General features: G+C 43.9%; 1 protein-coding gene across 1 annotated transcript in view; it reads left to right on the top strand.

Annotated features, from left to right (window-relative positions):
- The window catches only part of ANKRD22 (ankyrin repeat domain 22), a 173,294-nt gene that overhangs the window by 28,692 nt on the left and 128,777 nt on the right, over positions 1-15,825 (top strand). The window lies entirely within an intron of this gene.

Genomic DNA, 15,825 nt, shown 5'->3' with positions numbered 1-15,825 from the left:
TGAGTCTTTGCATTTCTGTGATGTGTTTCCGCCAGGCTTTTGATGGCGCTGGTACCGCCCCGGAAATCCTGGGGGATTGCGGGGTCAAAATATGGTGGGCGGTACTTTGTCTTCCGTCTGGCTGTTGTTGGCTACCACCGTGGTCAGTGTTGTTAACACCCTGGCGGTTGGTGTGGTACATTGGCTGTCTACGGAAGTTTTCTCCGCCAGGGTCATAATTTGACGGTTATTACCGCCAGCCTATTGGAGGTATTACCGCCACTTTATCACTCACCGCCAGAGTCATAATGAGGGCCATAGAGTTGTGTCTGGTTGCAGGGGCATAGCTCCAGGGGGGTGTTTGGGGTGTTACACTCCCCTAATAAATGTTTTATTTAATAGATAGTTGGGTACAGGAGCTTTCAGTCATGTTTGATGAGGTGTTTGTCAGATTTACCCTGGGAGTTTTAAAAACTCATTCAAGAAAGAACACACAAATACACGCTTGTCTCTTTTTTGAAGGTCCTAAAACATGGTTATTTTACAAAATACTGTCTTTCAGGTACCCAACACAATCTGCTCTCCTTTCCCAAAGCCCTTAGGCCCCCATCATGCACTGCTTCTCACTTAATGATTAACATGCTGTGCCAGCATGATTGTCGGAATGTATGAAGCTCACACACCCCCAGTCTTACTGACCAAGTTACGCCCCTGGCTGATTGGGCTGTTCCATCTGTGTGGACTGTAGCCAGTGGAATGACTGCAGGACTGGAGCCTGGTGTTTTCTTGTATGAAGGCAGATAGCAAGTTTCGCAGAAGTATTTTGGACCTGGGAGCGCGAAGATATAGGCTGTTGGCATAATCAAGCATATTGATTACAAGTGGGAGGATTGATTGCAGCATTTTCGGAGTCCAAGTTATGGAAAGAAGCAACACCGTGTTTTCATAGTGTAGATGAATGTGCTCTTTGTGATCTTGCTGACTTGTGGAATTAAGGATAGGGTTGAATGCCTGGCTATCACTAGGTTTCTGAGTTCACATGAAATGTTCATGCATTCTGATGCAAAGGCAGTTATAAAGTTTTGAATTGTAGAGGTATTCTAGGCGATTCAATTTTAAAATGATTTATGTCATCGGTATAGTTGTAACAGGTGAGCCCGAATATTCCAAACAGGCCCAGTAAAGTTGTAACATAGATGTTGATTAATAGACAAGGTATGGTAGACCCCTGCTGGATGCCACAGTGTTTGGCGTGAGGAGGGTGATGTGAAAATTGGTAGGTAAACTATGCCTTGCCTGACTCTGAGGAAGGAGGGAATTCATTTTGAAGCTTTTTCATGTATTCTAAGATGATGGATTCATTGTAGCAGTGTGTGGTGATGGACATTGTCATTCTACTTTCATGCTTATGTGTAACGTGGTATGCCCGCAAATGTGTCATAACGAAGGCGCCATTTTCTTTTCTTTTTTTTATTTGCCGATCCAAGATGGTAGTCACCATTTGAATAGGAAAAAAAAAGAATGCACAAAAATGCTTTCTGTACTGCAGAGTGGTCCTGCGGAAAACAGCAGATGTATTTTTTGAGATGGCATGCTATGATACTGGTGAAATTGAAAAAGAAATGGGTAAGAATAATTTGACAATTAAAGAAGAACATGTTTTGACTTCTCTGAAAAATGATTTGAACAATATTATTAGGCAAGCAGACAAAGGCGGAAATGTTGTTATTCTTAACTTTGATGATTATGACTGTGAAGCCATGAAACAATTATCAATACCCACTGATTATGAGATTTATAAAGGTATAATATGTATTAAGATACAAGCGGAAGCCGCCACATTACTTAAGAAATGGTACAATGATGGATTGTTAGATCTTGAGGAATATTGATACGTGGACATAAAAGATTCTTTGATACCAATCTACAGTTTTTTCCCAAGCTACATAAGGGTGGAAGAATGCCCCTTTGTAGACCCATAATGTCAGTGATAGGTTATAGCACTGAAATAATGTCTGAATATCCAATATTCTTTGGCACCTCTACTGACTAGTCTTACATCTTATGTCAAGGACACTAAAGACCTATTGAGAAAAGGGCGTGATATACCTTGGGATGACAAATTGTGGCTTGTAACGATTGATGTCAAAAGCTTATATGCCATCTGTGAGAGACTGGCTCCTTGTTGCAGTACCCCACACTTTTTGTCTGGTTTCTGAATGCAACTTGGACTGAAGTGCACTGGGATCCTGCTAACCAGGTTCCCAGTGCCAGTGTTCTTTACATAAAACATGGTAAAAGTAATTGTATACACCTTTAGCTACCACTATAAGTCTCTAGTAAAAGGTACTTCGGTACCCAGGGCATCGAGTACTATGAGTAAGCCCCTGGGGCAGCATCACTGATTGTGCCACCCTCAAGAGCTATGCATCCAGGTGCACCCAGCACTGCCATAGCCATAGCAGGCTGAGTGTCGTGGTGCAAACCTAAAATACAAATCCGACATGGCACACTCCCTGTGTGCCCTGTCCTGCCTACACTGCATATGTTATGGGTACGTCACCCCTCTAGCAGGCCTTCCAGCCCTAAAGCACGGTGCAACATACTATATGTGAGGGCAATAATTGCATGAGCAATAGGGCCCCACTGTGTCCTTGTCAAACCTGGGACATAGTGAGTGAACAGAGCAGCCATTTTAATAAATGTGCTGGACACTGGTCAATACAGGTTTACCAGCTACAAAATGGCTACTCTGAACCTTGGGTTGTTTGGTATCAATGGATTTATTATAAAAAGTGCCCAGGGGTCACCTTAGAGGTGCCCCCTGAAAAAGCCAACTATCCTGGCATAGTTGCTGACTGGTTCCAGCAAGCCTGCCACATCCAGACAGCCAATACACCCTTCCTGGGGGGAGGAGCTCACTTCCCCTCCTTCAGGAATGTGAACTTCCCTGGCAGTGAGCTTTAAAGGGCTACCGCCCTTGAAACTCAATCCCCAGGCCTGCTGCTAGCAGTAGATGGCTTCCCCCTTCGCAAACCCCCACTTCTAGAGGGAGCAAAGGCGGGAAACCATACAAAGGGTAGGAGGAGTGGCCTCACTGAGCATGCACCACCCCAGGGGCTTGCAGGCAAAGTGGACCCTTCATTTCATTTTTCTCCATCTTGGAATGGAGGAATATAGCCAATCACGCTTAGGGAAGTGACCCTACACACAGGAAGTGGTCACTGTAGTGGGTGTAGCCAACCAAGGGTAAGCGTCCCATTGGACACTACCAGGTTCCCCCTAAAACACCCACTAAATTCAGTATTTAGTTGGCTCCCCTAGACCAAGAAATTAGATTTGAAAAGGATTTGAAAAAGAAAGGAAGACCAGCACCAAAAGAAGACTACAGCAAGAGAACTGAAGACCTGCTGCACAAGAAAAGGCGCCAAACCCTGCTGCTGCACCCAGGACCCGAAAACCACTGATGCGGAGGAGCTGGACACTGGACCAACCCCAAGAAACCCAGGGGACCTCCTGGCTTCAAGAATCATCCCAGATCTCCCTCCTGAGTGGAGGCACCACTCAAGAAAATCAAGAAACCTACAAAGGACCAACAAAACAGTGAGGGTCACTTCACTGAATCGCTGATATCTCCGAGACCGGAAGTCACAGCCAGACCTGACGACACAACAACGACCATCCAGATGTGACCTACAACTGTGCCAAGTTTGGTGGCACTGTGCACTCTAGTGGTCCTGGGAACTGGTCTGCTGACACCAAACAAGCAGAAAATCGGCTCCCCTAGAGCTGAAAAAGGAACAAGGAAGAAGCCCCATGCGAGGGACTTCAGGAACACCCTGGACCTCCAACCAGATTGCCCCTGTTGTCCTGTAAGCCACCCTCAAAGTGACTCACCTCCAGCTCCATAGGACTCCATTGCACACAGCTCCTGGACCTCCAACTCGCCCTACACCTGGCTGCCCTGGGTCCCCAACCCCTTGCTACCTCAACAGCCCAAGGGGACCCCAAGGCACCACCTTGAAACCTGCAAACCAGTTCCTTCTCCAAGTGGCCCCTCCAGGTGGCCCTCTGCCTGTGCCAAGAACCTCTCCAATGCTGCTCCCGCCGGAACCGGGAGCTACCCAAGACTCTCCAGCTAGCACAGTGTGCCCACCGACTGCTGTGACCACCCTGCAAGAGAAGAGACTGGTAACTCAACTGTATGATTTTTACTGCATTTTTAAAGGTGACTGTGCATTGATTCCAATAGTGCGTAATTAAACACAGTAAGACTTACTTTGCTAAAACTTCAAAAAGTCATAACTTGAAAAGTAATTAACGTAGTCTAAAGATCTTAGTCTTCATATTTATATAAAAGTCTAAAGTATTTTTATAAATTCTGGTCTCGAGTTATTCATTGAGTGTGTGTGGTGCATGATTTGTGAGTACAGCAAATGCTTAGCACATCTCCTGGATTAGCCTAACTGCTCGACCAGCTACCTTAAAAATTGGAGCATTAGGTGGTCCAGATTTTATATCTGGAAACCAACGTGTGGTTGCCTGAACCGTCTGCATAGTGTACTCGAATTTGTGCACTGCGTTATGCTATCCTCCAACACCATCATTAGGCATACAGATGGCGTAAAAGCGTCAAGATATTTTTTTATACGAAATCTGCAAGCTTTTATAGACATGTGAAAATGATTCTGGAATTTGTGGAATAGTTTTGCTTTCTGTGAGACTTAAGTTACTAGTATATTTTAGGAACAATGTCTGACAATGTAAAGTGTAGGACTATGAAGCAGAACTGAGTTTTTAAAAACAGAGAAAGTAAATAAAATGCAAATTGAAAATTTCTTAAGTTTGATATATCAATCAATGTGAAGACAGTACGTTTTTGCTCCCAACTGGCCAATTAAATTAGAATTTTTTAATTTATTTGTCAGTTGGGTTACTGACATAGTGGGTTGGAGCCAGCGCAGGGTCTAATGCATCTCTAACCCATAATATTAGTTAACACAAAAAACATGATATGTTGTTTGTGTCATAGCAGGTGTTTTAAGGTTGAGAGAGGTTCACAATGTGGACGCAATTTTTAAAATGATAAAAGCACACATCGCCAGCCACTCACTTTAACTTTAGAACAGCCTGCCGACTTCCAACTATGAGTAGTGATAATTTATGGAAAAAGTGTGAACCCCACCAATACCGTCATCTGACAGGCCTAAGGTGATAATTGCAGTGGATTGCTGTGGCACAGAGTTAAAATGGAAAACATATCAGATAGGAGTTAATAATGGAAAATATATCAACAAGCATTGGTCTGTTCCTCTGACTAGGAGAAATGGAGCATCAGCTTTTGCGAAGTTGGCAGTAGTATGAATGGATGGAGATTTCTGGTTAAAGAGCAGTGAAGACCATAAAGAGATAGGTAGCACTGATGTGGGCAGTAAGCAGGTTATAGTTAGACTTTGAAACTGAACTGTAAGTGGAGATATCACAATGGTTGTTTAAAGAGTTCTTGTTGTGAAGGCAACTTCATTACATGTTAACTTCAGTGATTTACAGCTTTTTTTTCAGCCAGAGAGACAGAGGAACCTCCATGCTTAGCAGCTGTTTACACATCAAATGGGATCTTAAAGGAAGTGGTAGCTTAGATCTTCTGCCCTTTGGTTGTTTTCTGCAAGAGCATCAGGGAAAATAACAGCATAGAGAGAAAGTGATGAAGAAGCATAACTTCACTTAGTTGTACAAAGAAGAGTTGTAGACATGAGTTCAGATGCTTGCAAGTGGAGTATTCGAATGCAAAGCATGATAGTCATTCTACATACTAAAAAAAGAGCAGTGTATCATTTTGGTTTGTGTGCTGCTCGAAGAAGTTCTTTTTTTTTCACACTGCCAGACATGAGAGACGTAAAGTCTTAGCTAGTCAATGTGTTTGGTTTTCAAGCCAAGGGACATTTGCAAACGAACAGCTAACCACACAGAGAGATAGCAGAGTGCACGGGGAGATATACTCCAGAGAGACACATGGAACGTGTGGAAGGGGATTAGATGGAGAGTAGGAGAGAGAGGCAGTAAACACATGCACTCTCATGGTGTGCTTTAGCAAAAAGGAAAACATAGTTACCTAAAAGTGAACCATGGAAGGAAAGAACCCAGACAATCGGAGAAATAGAAAAAGGCTATGCTCTATGGAAGGGACGAAAACAAGATGGACAAACTGAATCTAATAAAGCCATTGAATTGAAAGCAAAACAATCTAAGTGACAGTAAATCAACCAATGATAAGCAATGGGTGGCCTGCAAGCCCTTGAATGTACGTGGTAAGCCCCCATTATATCTTATTGCACTATATAGCTTGACCTAAAAACAAGTGACTTGCAAAACAATCTTTTTTGTATGACTTAAAGCATGTCTTTTCAAATATACCGCCTATGCCGTAGAAAGAATGGAGCATTGCAGATCCACACATATTGTACATGTTGTTTCCATTGTTCGTCCAACAGAGCATTGTAAAATCGCGCTCACTAAGAGATGAAGATATTGAAAATACCAGATAGGTTATGGCCTGGATAAATTGCCCTAATCAGAAAAATAACTCTTATCTTGTGCTCTCTCTCAAGTTCCATAAGTAATTTTCTAACTTGTGAGGCATACTGTGAATGGTCTTTAACCTATTAAAATCTATGATCAGTGATATGTCCAGCAACTCCAACTGAGCTAGAATGTACTAATCCTTGTGGAGTCTGTATGTTATTAAGAGCTGGGTAAGTTTACACAATAGCCACGTGAGCCTGATTCTCAGTTAAATCCCGAGTGTAATCAAGAGCCTTTATGAGTATTGCTCCTTCTATGCGATCTGGGCATTGCAAAGAGCTATGGGTACGTGTGGGTCGAGTAATATAGTCTGTGTAGTCCACTGACAGAGCCTTGACTGAATCTGTATTTTTAAGAGATCAGGGTATCCAGACACCAGCATGAGCCTGGGTATTGTTAAGCGCACAGAATGACTCTCGATGGAATGGAGGAAGTTCAGCTGAGACTCAGTGTCATCAAACTCCATGTGTCATGCTAAGCATTATTAAAGGATATGTGAGAGTGTGGAATTACTGTGTGATTTGAAACTCTGAGGCACTTTGGTGATAAGTGCTCAAAGTCAGTCAAGGAAATTAAGATCCAACTCAGTCTAGATAGTATCAGAAGCTGTTCCAGTGCAGGGATTGTTCTCGGTACCTTGTTCTCCATCAAAAGTGTGACTGGATTGGGCTGTTAACCGAGTCATCTTGAACATTAGCAAGACACTGAGTCACTCCTTCAGCTGTTATTTGAAATATTAGCCATAGCATCAAATCAATAGCCTTGTTAAGTCAAATTCGGTGACACAACTAACGCAAGCGCTGTGTCGACCATCCAGAACAGTAAGAAATATCATTGTTTTTGTCGAGAATGACATTGACCTACATTTATTGTTGCCCAGCACATATCGCACACAAAACTGAGATTCTAGTCCAAAGGACTAACCTGCCACCGTGCTGTTTATGTCTTCCATTACACACTACTGTGGGAAAGAGTACCTTTGTCCACGAGTCACACTCAACCACCTCTTCATGAATCCAATGATTTACACAATTATAGTAAAAAAAAATAAAAAATGCATGTTTTATAACTACTGTGTATTGTGCCCACTTTGTATGACTTACTTTTAAGCTTTGCATGTAACTATTTTATGGGCTTCCATCAGATATTGTTTGTGATTACTAAAGGAATGAACCCAAAGACTCTATTCTACAGCCGTCATTGTTTATGACCTCTTTGCGAATTCAGTTATTGAAAATCTTATACTTTTGACATGTAGAGAAAACTCAAATAATTAATGTGCCAATAAAACACTCTTCCCCTTTTAGCAAAGCATATGATGTATCTTTTCAGCTGAACTAATACCAGCTTCTCTGCATTACTCCAAAGACTATTTTTTCGCATGTTTAGGGGATTTAGATTCCGCAATTCAAACTTCCTCACAAGGCAGTCTTATACTTTGCAGCAATTATAATATTGTCCAATAATTGCATCTTCAATGCTTGAAGAGGATTGGATATTACAGTATACATTATGAACAACTATCTGCCATTGGCTGAGCATTGGACCAGTGTATTTAATGTATGTTCACTCATGCACAGTTAACTAATGCACCTACATACTACATAAATGAAAACACATCTGTACTGTACAGTGGGACTGAGAATAGATAGGTGTGGTATATCTTATTTTTGTGTGTGTTTGTGTGTATGTGTGTGTTAATCAACTTTCAATGTCTGCCAGAGAGTTATAAGAGTCACCATCTGCAAAGAAGCACATCTAAAATTAGAAAGATTAGAGTAAATAGAAACGTTTTAGAAGTTTAATCAATTTAGTAGGCACACTTTCAATATGTTGGTTGCTGTCTCTGCAGTAAGCATAATCCTGCATCTGGACCCTTCAAATGTAAGCATTCTAGATGTTTTATAGAGCTCTATTTGTAGAAATCAGCCTTGACTTCAAATATATTCCGCACTAATATCTTGTAGAAATCTTGATATGAATCTCGTTTTTCAGTTCCTCGTGTGTGAATTGTAAACGTGATGTGAAATCGGGCTCCAGGTGTTGTGGATATCAGGAACAGAGAGTCACTGTTCTAGTTCATAAATCTGATCGCTTGCTAAATGTTGTGCTCTTCAAAGTGAATAGAGTTGGAGTTCTGCTTCCCCAAGACTTGAGAAATAGAAACATCCTACATGGAACTTTAAAAATTGGTACTTTGACCAAAATATATATTTGGTTTTGGAATTGAAAATGGACCATGCAATGATTTTTTGCTGAATGAAATTGTGCTCAGGCAGAATAGCTAAACTCTAATGGGGAGATGTACGACCATTTTTTGCGAATCTCAAATCGAAAGTTGCAAAACAAAATGTACAACAGTGTCTGAGACACTGTTGGCAATTTCCAAATGGGTCGCAAGGGGCCTGCCCCCTTAATATTCATGAGGCAGGTCGCAAATTGCAACCCATTTGTGAAAGGCCACACTAACAGGGAAGGTAGCCTGTTGGGGTCAGCAGACCACCATGACTGTGACTGCTTTTAGATAAAACATTTATTTTTAAAATGCAGCCCATTTTCCTTCAAGGAAAATGGGATACACGTCAAAAATAAAAATGAAACATTTCAGTTTAATTTTTTCAGAGTAGGCAGTGTTCCGTGGGACCACTGCCCGCTCTGAAAACATTTTGGCGCCCCCATTCACAAAGGGGACCCCTTCCCATTTGCAAATGGGTTGCCACCAGTTTGAAACTGGTGGTAGCTGTGATTGTTTTGTGACCGCATTCACAGGTCACAAAACAGTCATATGTGGGCGTGAGGCGCAGTTAGGACAGGGCACCCTTGGATCGCCCCTTCCTAACTGTGAGTCGCAATCCCTATTTTGCACGTCAGTAACTGGATGCTGTCTCACAAAATAGGGTTAGTACATCTTACAAGGCAATTTTGCAGTCGCAAAAGGCAGTATTTGCATTTTGTGACCACAAAATTGCTGTGTACTCTGTCCCTAAATTTGCTAAATAAAAATTGGAACATTAAGAACAAATATTTTGACATATACTATCTGTCAGACCCTATTTGTGGCGCCATGGGGCAGGTAGGGGCTGTTGGGCAACAGCCTTGGCAGCTTGGGTTGTTTGCCTTTGCTGCCCCAGTGTCCGTCTTACTATAGCTGTGCAAACTGGGCCAAATGCAACACTTTCAGAATTTGTCTCTCAGTGATAGGTATGGCGAACAGTCACATTCTTCTCAGGGAGGTTAGTGTGGTTGGTGCATAGGCTCAGCACTCAGCAACACACTGAGCATAATAAGACAATTGTCCTCTGTCGTGCTTCTTTTGTGAAAAGACAAGTAGTATATTTTACATAAAGGCACCATACTGCACACTACAGTAATACACAAGGTACCAAATGTTTGGGCGTGAGTCCCATGTGCTTGAAGATGTGGCACCTGCTAGCTACCATAATCCCCTTCCCCCACCCCACTATATGAACCTGGAGTTTTGGTGGTGTTAATGTTAAGAGCTTATATCTTAATGTTAATGTTAAGAGCTTATATAGCGTGACAGCTACCCCCACTAGGATTCCTGGCAATTTAGCAACAGATTGAGAATCCCTCAGACTACCTGATTTAGAACAACCAAGTTTTCAGCTGTCTGCAAGAAGCGGTAAGCGAAAGACAGAATCTTAAATGTTCTGTAAGGGTGTTCCAGAGCTTGGGCAGAGATGAGCAAAGGAGCAACTTCCCATGTTTGCCAGTGCAAAATGATATGGTGCTTGAGTGAAGTGAGCATACTGGGTGGTGAGGCTTTATCAAATCCGTCACGGAGTGGGGGTCAGTCCCTGCCCTTGCTTTAAAAACATAGCTCAGGGCTTTAAATTGTGTGTGTTTCTCCACTTTGATCCAGTGGAGCTCACAAAGTAGGGGAGTTGCTGATTCCTGTTTTCGCAGTTTTTACATCAATCTAGCAGCCCCATTCTGCACCACCTGCAGGTGTCTCAAGAAGACTTTATCCACTCCCAAATACAAGATGTTCCCGGATAGGATGAGTGCCTGGGTCACAGTTCTTTGAGCAGACAACAGAAGTATCCAGATGAATTTCTGTAGCCATTTTAAAGTCGAGAAACAGGTAGTAGATACCTTTGCCACCTGAGACTTCAGGGACAGCTCAGAGTCCAGTAAGAAGTCAAGGTTCTTGACTTTAGGAGCTGGGACAGGAATAGCTCCTAGAGCCACCGGCCAGTGCTAAGGTCCCCAGAGGACAGTGTTCTTACCAAGTACCAGCACCTTCCGTCTTGTCTCCATTAAGCTTCAACATGTTGTTATTCATCCAAGCGGCAACTTGAGACAAGCTAGAATTCATAGACGTGACATTGTGGTCCTGAGCGGATGGAGGAGAAAAGATGATTTGAGTGTCATCCGCATATGAGAATGTAGTGAGCCCACATCATTCTACCAGGTCAGATAGAGGGTGAATATAGCTGTTAAAGAGGACAGGTATTAAGGAGAAGCTTTGAGGGACCCCTGAAATGAACTATGACATGTAGAGGAGGTGTTTTCTGAATTGACCTGAAAGGTGAAACTCTTTCAAAAAGATGGCATCCAAGAGGGAGCTGTACCCTGGAGCCCCAGCTGAGCCAATCCCATTAAATGTGTGTTATAGGAAACAGAATCAAAGACAGCACTAAGATCCAGTAAGATCAGTGCCACCATCTTGCCCTCATCAAGGAGTTCTGTGACCCCAAGGAGGGCAGACAGATTACTGTATCCTGCTTTGAATCCAGACTGGGAGCCATGTAATAACCTTTGGGACTCCACAAGGACAGAGTACTGATTGCAGGCATGTTTTTCTAAGATTTGTGCCAGAATGGGGAGCAGAGATGTAGGTCTCTAGTTGTCCCAGTTGGAAACATCCAAATTAGGGTTCTTTACAAGAAACAAAACTGTAGCATGTTTCCCAGGCTCTGGAATCAATCCCTCCTGAAGAGAGCAATTAAGGAGTCTTACCAACGTCAACAGATCCTTGAGGTCCAAAACCGAAAGCTTAGCCAGGGGAAAGGGTCCTTAGGAGCACCAGATCTTATGGCTTGGGCAAGAGAAAAATATTACAGCAGATCCAAAGCTTCCTAGTCATACAATTGTGGGAGAGCAGGTGAATTGTAGTCTCTAGGGTGGTGTAGTCTCTAGCTCAGGTGCAGTGTTCTCTCTTGTATCTTAGCACACAGTGGTTTTGCTTGGGTAACACCCCCATATAGTCTTTCAACATTCCTTCTTCTGGCAGCATAGACCCACCATGGGCCTCCCCTACGTGGCAAGTTCACAGGTTGTGTGAAGGACCAACCGCACAACACCTGTCAGTCCTGCTCAGATTGGAGCAGGCAGCTTTTTGATCAAACTATGGAGTCTTCAGCTCCTCAGTTGCCAGAAGTTAGTTTGGTATTGACAAAACACCTTTCAGAGGGCCATGGAGCTAGCAGAAGCTACTGGGCCAACAATGTGGTGTGAGGCCTATTGCTTCAGATTCTGAGTAACTTGGCCAAGTACTACCCAGTCCAGCATTTTACTCTAAGTGGTAGCACTGATCAAGCAGTCAAAGGCTCTCAGGGCGATGCAGGTGCTAGACATCATAGGCTCAACACTCCAGTCAAATGGTGTTTATGAAAAACTAAGGGCCAGATTTACAAGCCCTAGTGCCTTTTAGTGCCACATTAGCGTCATTTGTTTTTTAAGCAAATTTTGTGTTAAAACAGCCATTTTCCTCCGCCATATTTACAAAGTGGCGCAATGGTTGCATTGTGCCGCTTTGTGTCTCCCTGCGCCACATTATGTCTGCTCCAGGCATAATGTATGAAAGCGGGGTGTTCCCACCTAGGGAGGCTGGTAAAAATGGCTCAGCATCATTTTCAACACCTGCTCAGAGCAGGCATTAAAATGACGTGCCCATTACTTTTAATGGGCCTCCCCTTACTTTGCAGTATTAGCGCCACAGTTTATGGCGCTAATCCTGCAAAGAACCACAATAGCATCATAAACTTTGACGCCATTGTCTCAATTTGCGCCATGGTGCACCGTATTGTAAATACATCACAAACTTGGTGTCATTAGAGGGGTACAAGTGGGTGCAAGAAAAGTGGTGCATCACAGCTGATGTTCCACTTTCTTGTAAATCTGGTCCTGAGTATTTAATGGAAGCACACAAAGCATATATAACACACTAAATAATCCACATAACGCTCTTAATGTCAGCGTGCTATCGCTCTCCACGGCATAAATTCCAAGTCCATCAGTCCCTTCTAGCATGGGTGGTTATTCCTCATTTTGTACTAGAAACAATCCCCTGATGCGGCCCATGTTAGTCCCACACACCGTAAGTCCTATGCTTTGCCTTAAGAGTTCACAATTAGCAGCATTTAGATGCTAAGTTAATGCAAGTCCCCAGCAGGCCCAAAAGTCTGCAACAGCCTTACCCTACCAGATAGCAGCCAGCAATTTGGAAAGTCACACAATGCTCCTATGTGAACTACAGTCTCCTTCTACTGAGGGCCCACAATCTATCACATCTTTCCCCTCTGATACAACAGCCTCCTCTGTCCTTGGACAGCCTGCATTGATGTCAGACATCCACGCTCAGCTCCCAACGGCGATTGGTAAGTGTTTCCACCTGCTTACTTGCCACAATGAACCAGGGCAATCAGCCCACACATTAGCAATGGCCTGATCCCCACTGTGGCCCCCCTTCTTGGTCAAACAGGGATCTACCACACTTAACAGCTGTGATCACCAATTTCACAGGATCTGTACAGAGGGACAGCACTACTTTTGCGGACCTGACTGGGCCGACCAGTCTCACACTTCACCTTGGGAGTGCTTTTCAGTTGATTCTCCTTGCGCTCTGAAAGCTCTCCGCTGCCATTAAAAATCACTGCCACGACCTGGGCTCATGAATTGCCCCCTGCGCTTTGAAAAGCGTGTCACGGAGGAAAGGATTTACAGCTGTGACCCAGGTTTGGTGGAAAGTGTGCCGGAATCACGCTGCCCCTGGGATCCCCTGTGCACCACTGAAATCAAGAAAGGAGCTAGCGTGCTCCTACCATGCCCCCGGGGTGAAGCACGCTCTGAGGAGCGTCCCCGGGGCACAAGCAGGCACCTACTTTGGTGCCTGCTCACTGCTGTGGCCCGGGTGGGCCTTTCTGTGTGAGACGGAGACAGGTGGGGAAGGAAGCTTCATCGGAGGCTCCCCACCTCACCGGAGCCCCTTGCTGTTTGGTGGACAGGCAGGGGGGAAGGAAGTCCCAACAGAGCCCCAAATTGCCCTTTGCCTGACACGGGCAGGGTGGAAGCCACGCCAGGGGCTTCCCGCACCGCAAGGTCTTTCTTTGTTGTTTTGGGCCCCTGCGAGAGTCGGGTGAGGCCCTTACTGTTTGAGCCCCATAGTGTTGTGCTGGCTCCCCCCCCCCCAGGGAGGGCCAGTTGCGGCCGGGGGGAGGGGCCCGATATAAAAACCAGAGGGGATGCGTGCCAACCCCCTCCCTCCCTAACATCAAAGCGAGGCCCTGGTGGAACACAAGGAGCGCCAGGGGCCCCCTTGTGCTTCATGGCACTAGAGATGAAGTTACATCATTAAACAGGTACTCTTTTTGTGGACAGATGATTTCAAATGTTCCTAATATGGACATTATGGATTAATATGCTTTGCTGTCTCTTTTGATGATATGCCATATATGTTTGCTGATGTCCCTTTTATGGACGTGCTACGTTGATATGTTTTCATAACTTGCCATATGTTTTATAATGTTCCTGATATGGGCATTTATGATATTTCTATGACAAGTGCATTTCTTTAGTAATGTGATTCCTGACTACTGCTTGTTTTGCAGAATAATAAGTAACCTGTGTGTTATGAGTGACTACTGCTGGTTCTGCAGAGTAACTGTTGTGTAACTTTCTGACAAGTGCTAGAGTAGCAGGGTATTACTGACTTGTTGGGTTTGGTCTAATAATCATGTTGTGTACAATACAGTTTATTTTTATATAACATGGTGTTGTGTTTCCTTTGTGATGGAGATAGTGCTTCACGTGTGTTGTGCAAACACTTTACACATTGCCTCTGGGATAGACCTGACTGCTCGTGCCAAGCTACCAAGTGGGTGTGCTGGGGTTACCTTGGACGTGTAACTCTCTTGCCCTGACTAGAATGGGTGGGTTCTGCCTGGCTTAGGTGCATACCCTAGCCAAACAGAAACCCCATTTCTAACAATGGTGAAATTGGCTTACACCCAATTGGCACATTCAATTTACTTATAAATCCATTGTAAAGTGATACTACACATACCAAGTGTTAGACCTGACAGCCTTAAGGTGGTCATCCCTCAACTTTTTGCCTACCTCACTCCACTTTTCTGACACTGTCTTTGCTGGCTTTAGGACTCTGCACACTATGCCACTGCTAACCAGTGCTAAAGTGCATATGCTTGTTCCTTTAAACATGGTAACATTGGCTCATACCCAATTGACATACTTAATTTACCTATAAGTCCCTAGTAAAGTGCACTACATGTGCCCAGGGCCTGTAAATTAAATACTACTAATGGGCCTGCAGCACTGATTGCGCCACCCACACAAGTAGCCCCTAACCATGTACCAAGCCTGCCATTGCAAGGCCTGTATGTGCAGTTTCACTGCCATGTCGCTTTGGCATTTAAAAGTACTTGCCAAACCTTAAACTCCCCTTCTTCTACATATAAATCACCCCTAAGGTAGGCCCTAGGTAGCCCATAGGGCAGGGTGCTATGTGGAGAAAAGGCAGGACATATACCTGTGTGTTTTATATGTTCTGGTAGTGGAAAACTCCTACATTTGTTTTCCACTACTGTGAGGCCTGCTCCTTTCATAGGCTAGCATTAGGGATACCCTCATATACTGTTTGAGTGGTAGATTCTGATCAGAAAGGGATAAACAGGTCATATTTAGTGTGGTCAGAATGGTAATAGAAAATCCTGCTTATTGGTGAAGTTGGATTTTATATTACTATTCTAGAAATGCCACTTTTAGAGTGAGCATTTCTCTGCACTTAAATCCATCTGTGCCTTGCAGTCTCCAATCCACGTCTGGGCTGGGCCTTTTGACAACTCCCTTGTGCATTTCACCCAGACAACCACAAACACAGGATACTCAATCACACTTGCACTCATCTGCATACTGAATGGACAATAGACGCATGGCCTGCCAGAAAAGCCACACAGCCTGCTTTGTGACTGAGAAATCGCTGCACAGCTGACCCAGAACGAC

The sequence above is a fragment of the Pleurodeles waltl genome, chromosome 6, assembly GCF_031143425.1.
Source record: "Pleurodeles waltl isolate 20211129_DDA chromosome 6, aPleWal1.hap1.20221129, whole genome shotgun sequence".
Lineage (NCBI taxonomy): Eukaryota > Metazoa > Chordata > Amphibia > Caudata > Salamandridae > Pleurodeles > Pleurodeles waltl.
Note: the sequence above shows the minus strand (reverse complement) of the source record. Positions and strands in the feature narration are given on the sequence as shown.